Genomic DNA, 7,728 nt, shown 5'->3' with positions numbered 1-7,728 from the left:
TCGGTTCCTAATCAGACTTTCTTCAATCACTACTTTGGAATGACATTTATTTGTTCCGCTTACATCGGTTGCCTGTCCTGTCTTGCAGTCACAATTGTGTACTGCTGTATTTATATGCCTATCATTGTTGGACTTGGCTGGCGTGACATACGCCAGCGCATCGTCTTGCCGCAAACTTAGCTCCATTTCGGCAAGACGGCGGTCCACACTCCGCTGCCACAGCGGAATGTCCTTTTGCACTATCTTTTTAAGATCTTGCACATCCGCAGTAGAATCCATCTCTCTGGCCTCAATTGCGGCGTGCACTTTCTCATCTAATTCCTTTATGAAGTTACGTTCTACTTTGTGCACATGTTCGATCACTTTGTTCTCAATTACGTGGGTTGTGTTAAGTTCTAGTTGTTCGACCCTATTAGTCAGGACACTGACTTCCTCTACGATATTGGCATTAGCCATTTGAATACTATTTAGTCCTTCGCTTAATGCTTGCACCGTTTTGGGCATGGTTTCATATTTTTGTTTCAAGTTAACAATGTCACTTTGCATAACTTCTAAAGCTTGCATCAACTGCAAGTCCCTCTCATGCATGCGTCGGTCACGCTCTGCTTGTTTGGCATCACGTTCTTTATCACGCTCTGCTTGTTTACATGCAAATTCAGCTACCAATCTCTGGTCACGCTTTGCTTGTTCGGCATCACGTTCTTTATCACGCTCTGCTTGCATTTGTACAAATTCAGCTTGGGAAGTGATCATGCGCTCAAACATATCTTTTAATGATTGCACTTCTGACATCACACCACTCTCTGGTCCGTGCCCAGTGCTTGCGGATGGCTCACTATTTACGCTATCAACTGAATCACTGGGTGGCAGTGGCAACATTTCTTGCCCTTCCGCCCCCAGATTCTCACATTGTACTTCCTGAGCTACGTCACTAACATTACTTTGTGTCCCATTTTCTAACTCGGTATCACTATTAACTAACTGTTGCTCATTATCCATGTTGATATCTTTCTGACTACGCAATCTAACCATAGTAAACAAAAGAAATAAAATCTGAACTAAGTATCCTAACACTTCAGGTTTCACTCACATAAGCACACAAGAAATGGACATTACCCAATACATACGTACTATATACTACAATAACTAACTACTTAAATGTCCTGTTATTTTAAAACAAAGTACTAACAACAAGCACACCACTAATGATCCGAGGACACTGCACGGAGGCTACTTTACTACCTACAGGACAACTACACTGTAGCTTTACCTTTTGGTGATCTATCTTGGGTGCTGCTGCCCCCTGATATTGTGGAAGGTTATTAATTTTTCAAAATAATGAGCTCTCTGCTTCAGCTCCGGATACATAGTGTTCTCATGCAAAAAATCATACACAGGTATTACCACACAATATTGGTTAAGCAATACATACAGTACATGACAAAATTATTAAATGTCCTGCAACAAAGTTCGACTATATTAATTCCCTAGGTATCTCAAGGGTATTTCGTGGCCACTGCATATTCGTGCCCCACACTGGGCGCCATTTTAATGATATTCTCTTAAAATTGAATCGAGCTTCACGCTGGGTGCCATTTTAACGAAATTCCTGGAATGAATGATTTGAAATTTCGTAAAAATAAAAAAAAAGGAAATAATAATTTTATTTCTTGCTTAAAAGTTAATTTGCCTTAGTGCGAACTTTGTTGTAGAACCACTCTCTTCATTACGTGTGGTAATAAAAAAACAAATTTTACTTTCTTAAGGATTACGTACATTTAAAGGAAATTATTACATGCACTCATATTAATTGGATAGTACTATCTGGATAAGAACTGAGTCTCTTAAATCATTCGGCCTTGGCATACACTTTCCAGAATGCAGTGGGTTTTTCTTTTTATGAAATGTTTTTACTGACTTTTATCCCGGCACTAGCCATAGAACACAAGAATATTTTAATTAACAGAAAATGTCTTAATTATTGCCAAGCCGACATTTATCACTGATCAAACCTACTACATTACGCATGTGATTTATAGATGACGTGGGCATGCTCATTTACATAAATAATTCACACTTTTAATGAATACTAATATATTTAGCCCAAACAACAAGTCAATTCACATTAATTCGTACGCTTTGATTAAAGGCGGCAAAGTCCCGACAGATACAAAAGAAGTACATCTTAACTTTGCTGGATAACCACGATGCATACACAACCTTTAGTGCCCACAATGCGGGTTAATGAATCAGGCGCGTCTAATGGGCGCGAGCGTAGCTGCACATCGCGTCTGCTAGAGCGATCAAGGATTAACACTTCCTCACTTCTTCCTCACTTCAGCTGCTCTGTCCACAACTGACCCTTCCTCACTCTAGCGGCTCTGTCCACACAACTATCTGCTCTGTCCACAACTGACCCTTCCTCACTCTAGCGGCTCTGTCCACACAACTAACTCTTCCACACACTAGCTGCTCTGTCCACAACTGACCCTTCCTCACTCTAGCGGCTCTGTCCACACAACTAGCTGCTCTTCCACACACTGACTGCTCTGTCCACAACTGACCCTTCCTCACTCTAGCGGCTCTGTCCACACACTGACTCTTCCACACACTAGCTGCTCTGTCCACAACTGACCCTTCCTCACTCTAGCGGCTCTGTCCACACAACTAGCTGCTCTGTCCATACAACGACAGAGAGTCTCCACATGCCAAAGATAAACAACGGCACGACTATTACGATTATTAACATTTCTTTGTAAATCGATTTCTAGCAAATATCGCTGATACCGCAAATACTGACACTTTTACATTCACATAATAAATATAGAAATTTCCTATCCTAAATACAGAGAAATGTTACAAAAAAATATAATAAAATTAACAAACATATTTCATACCACATTCAGTAATATTAAGATATATATATATATATATATATATATATATATATATATATATATATATATATATATATAACTTGCCCAGATCGGCGTATATGTTACAAATATATTGTGAAAATGCCAGGGAACGTTACACTCTGGAAGCAGTGGCGAAACACTTCTAGTGGGGAACATGCCGGAACAGGGAGTAAGCACGGTAGGAGGCTGTGAAAGACATAGCCGTCACCCGACTCTCGCACAGCCTCGGTAGGACGAACCAATACGTGCTGCCTGTTAACTTCGCATTTCTTTTTCTGCCATCCGTTTTGGCCAGCTAGGGACCACGTGACACTTCCAGTTCCTTCCTATCTGCTCTTTACTTTTCCTCCAAGACTCTTTCATCTTTTCACCATTTCTCCTTTTCCTTTCTTTAAATCACTTCCCATCTGCTCTCTTAATACTCTAGCCTTTGAATCCTTACAAATTTAACATTCTTTTTCTCAATGCACATTATCCCCTCAAAAGGGCTGCAACACCTATTAGTGGACTTTAATACAGGATATATAGAGCTTTCGTCTATAGCGTCCCCATGGATACTTTTGACAACAAAATATCAAATATACAAACAGTACGGATTTTTGTTAAAAGTGAAATATTATTTTGATACTGTGATAAAATCTGTAACTATGTACATTTAGTAAATATTTCGTTTATGATTTTTGAAGACTATGACAATGATTTGTATAGAAAAGGCCAAAATGTAACCGTTAGCTGCTATATACAATCGTGCACATAATCGTGCCATAAGATTATGGAGCTGTGTTCTGTTCGTTTTGCTCTCTCTCGCTAGTGTCTGGTCGTTTCGTTCGCTTGCTATCGATCCGATGTACTCGATGAGAGTAATACCAAATTCCTGTACTTAAGTCTGTCTTTTTATTAAATTTGATTTATTTTGAAATAGAGACTTAGCAGTAAATGTAATTATATGTTCTCATTTATAGATATGTAATTCTTATTTGCCACAACCTTGAGTTTTCATTATGTTTAGCACACGCTGCTGCGGAGACGAACGTAACATCGCTGGTCTCCTCCACCATTACGCGGAAATTTTAATTTTCAGTATTTATTTATGAAATAGCGCAACCTAAAGCGCACCGACAGTTGTAACATCATTTCACAGGAGTTCTGAGATCTGACTATCACAAATATCTTTCTACAGAAGGTATGGAACTGATATACAGGGTGTTTCAAAAATGACCGGTATATTTGAAACGGCAATAAAAACTAAACGAGCAGCGATAGAAATACACCGTTTGTTGCAATATGCTTGGGACAACAGTACATTTTCAGGCAGACAAACTTTCGAAATTACAGTAGTTACAATTTTCAACAACAGATGGCGCTGCAAGTGATGTGAAAGATATAGAAGACAACGCAGTCTGTGGGTGCGCCATTCTGTACGTCGTCTTTCTGCTGTAAGCGTGTGCTGTTCACAACGTGCAAGTGTGCTGTAGACGACATGGTTTATTCCTTAGAACAGAGGATTTTTCTGGTGTTGGAATTCCACCGCCTAGAACACAGTGTTGTTGCAACAAGACGAAGTTTTCAACGGAGGTTTAATGTAACCAAAGGACCGAAAAGCGATACAATAAAGGATCTGTTTGAAAAATTTCAACGGACTGGGAACGTGACGGATGAACGTGCTGGAAAGGTAGGGCGACCTCGTGGTTTATGCAAGATGGTGCCCGGCCACATCGCACGGCCGACGTCTTTAATTTCCTGAATGAATATTTCGATGATCATGTGATTGCTTTGGGCTATCCGAAACATACAGGAGGCGGCGTGGATTGGCCTCCCTATTCGCCAGACATGAACCCCTGTGACTTCTTTCTGTGGGGACACTTGAAAGACCAGGTGTACCGCCAGAATCCAGAAACAATTGAACAGCTGAAGCAGAACATCTCATCTGCATGTGAAGCCATTCCGCCAGACACGTTGTCAAAGGTTTCGGGTAATTTCATTCAGAGACTACGCCATATTATTGCTACGCATGGTGGATATGTGGAAAATATCGTACTATAGACCGCAGCGCCATCTGTTGTCGAAAATTGTAACTACTGTACTTTCGAAAGTTTGTCTGCCTGAAAATGTACTGTTGTCCCAAGCATATTGCAACAAACGGTGTATTTCTATCGCTGCTCGTTTAGTTTTTATTGCCGTTTCAAATATACCGGTCATTTTTGAAACACCCTGTAAGTTACAAAGTCCAGAATCGATAACGGCTGGGCTCACGACTTAAGGTAACTAATTAATTTTTAGTTTATGCTGGTGTAAAAGAGAAAGATATCGAACCCTAACAACATTACTGATTTACGGAGGATATTTTGCAGTACTGAAACTGTGTTTTTGTGGTGTGTAATTCATAATTTACGCGCACGTAAGTACAGACACTTAAGGTCGCCAGATCGTTTCTCTTGCTTAGAGAGACTAAATCGCCGATATACTTCTAAAGACCTAAGCTCCAGTTACTTTCAGTACATAAGGTACGGAGTACAAAAGTGTATATATGTTATTTCTGTGGCGTACGTGTAATGCAAAAGTGTAGGCCTACTAACAAGTACCCACGTAATTACGTTCACGTTTGTAGGCGAAGTATTAAACTTTCTGATCTTAAAGAGTGTACAACTTTTAAACATTTATAGCCTACACCACTTGCAGAATCATTTGATGTCCATAACAACAATAATTTCTCCTTCCAAATGACACTAATAATTACCAAGAATAGTAATATTTTCCATTAAGACACTACGCGCCTTTATGATGGCATCAACCCCGCTGGGGACATATTCAGTGTGATTTCCCAATATACACTATGTGATCAAAAGTATCCAGACACCTGGCTGTAAATGACTTAAACGTTCGTGGTGCCCTCCATTACTAATGCAGCGATTCAATATGGTGTTGGTTCACCATTAGCCTTGATGACAGCTTCCACTCTCGCAGGCATACGTTCAATCAGGTGCTGGAAGGTTTCTTAGGGAATGGCAGCCCATTTTTCTCCGGGTGTTGCACTGAGGAGGGGTATCGATGTCGGTCGGTGAGTCCTGGCACGAAGTCGGAGTTCCACAACATCCCAAAGGTGTTCTGCAGGATTCAGGGCAGGACTCTGTGCAGGCCAGTCCATTACAGGGATGTTACTGTCGTGCAACCACTCCGCCACAGGCCGTGCATTATGAACAGGTGCTCGATCGTGTAGAAAGATGCGATCGCCATATCCGAATTGCTCTCCAACAGTGGGAAGCAAGAAGATGCTTAAAACATCAATGTAGGCCTGTGCTGTAATAGTGACAAGCAAAACACGACCACACCGTAACACCACCGCCTTCGAATTTTACTGTTGGCACTACACACGCTGGCAGATGACGTTGACTGGGGATTCGCCATACCCACACCCTGCCATCGGATCGCCACATTGTGTACCGCAATTCGTCACTCCACACAACATTTTTCCACCGTTCAGTCGTCTAATGTTTACGCTCCTCACACCAAGCGAGGCGTCGTTTGGCATTTACCAGCTTGGTGTGTGGCTTTTGAGCAGCCGCTCGACCATGAACTCCAAGTTTTTTCACCTCCTGCCTAATTGTCATAGTGCTTGCAGTGGATCCTGATGCAGTTTGGAATTCCTGTGTGATGATCTGGATAGAGATCTGCCTATTAGATATTACGACCCTCTTCAGTTGTCGACGGTCTCTGTCAGTCAACAGACGAGGTCGGCCTGTGGGCTTTTTGTGCTGTACGTGTCCCTTCACGTTTCTACTTCACCATCACATCGGAATCAGTGGACCTAGGGATGTTTAGGATTGTGGAAATCTCGCGTACAGACGTATGACACAAGTGACACCCAATCACCTGACCACGTTCGAAGTCCGTGAGTACCGCGGAGCGCCCCATTCTGCTCTCTCACGATGTCTAATGACTACTGAGGTCGCTGATATGGAGTACCTGTCAGTAGGTGGCAGCACAATGCAAAATGTATGTTTTTGGGGGTGTCCGGATACTTTTGATCACAGAGTGTATGTTGAGAAATGGCAGGCCATTTTTCCTCAAGAGTCGAAACCAGAGATGTTTGTTATGTCGGACACTGCGATCGGGAGGAAGTCGAAATTCTAACTGATTCCAAACGTGTTCCATTGGGTTCAGGACTAGACTCAGAGTTGTCCAATCCATTCAGGAATGTTATTGTCCAGAGACCAGCGCTTTAGAGATGGTGCTTTGTGACAGGGTGCATTGTCATACTGGTACAAACATTCACCGTATCCAAACTGATCCTATACTGTACGCAGAACTCGATGCTGTAAAGTGTGTTCACGTACTTCGGCATGTAGCGTTTTATTAAGCACAATGAGGGGACCGCACCCTAACTACGAAAAACATCCGCATATCAAAACACCACTCCCTCTGTACTTCGCTACATATGATGGCGGTAGACAGGCATTTGTCAGACCCATACCAATACATCGGATCGCCACAGTGGAGAATGTGATTCATCACTGCAAACTTTTCGTTTCCAGTAGTCCATTTGTGTCCGCTCTTTACCTAACCTCAAGTGTCAGTTGGCGCTGACCACAGAAATGTGTCTACATAGAATCATTATGGCAGCTGGATTGCTGTAAGTGCTTTGGAATACACGTGCGTTTTCTTCCGCTATTTCATTCGGTTTTTTACAACCACCCTCCACAATGCTCCGCGCTCTCTCTCCGTCACTATATGAGGTCTCCCTGGTCTTGGTTTCACTATCCACTTCACAGTTTCATCGCCAACCGGCATCTTGAGCAGCTTTAGAGGGGTT

The sequence above is a fragment of the Schistocerca nitens genome, chromosome 2, assembly GCF_023898315.1.
Source record: "Schistocerca nitens isolate TAMUIC-IGC-003100 chromosome 2, iqSchNite1.1, whole genome shotgun sequence".
Lineage (NCBI taxonomy): Eukaryota > Metazoa > Arthropoda > Insecta > Orthoptera > Acrididae > Schistocerca > Schistocerca nitens.
Note: the sequence above shows the minus strand (reverse complement) of the source record.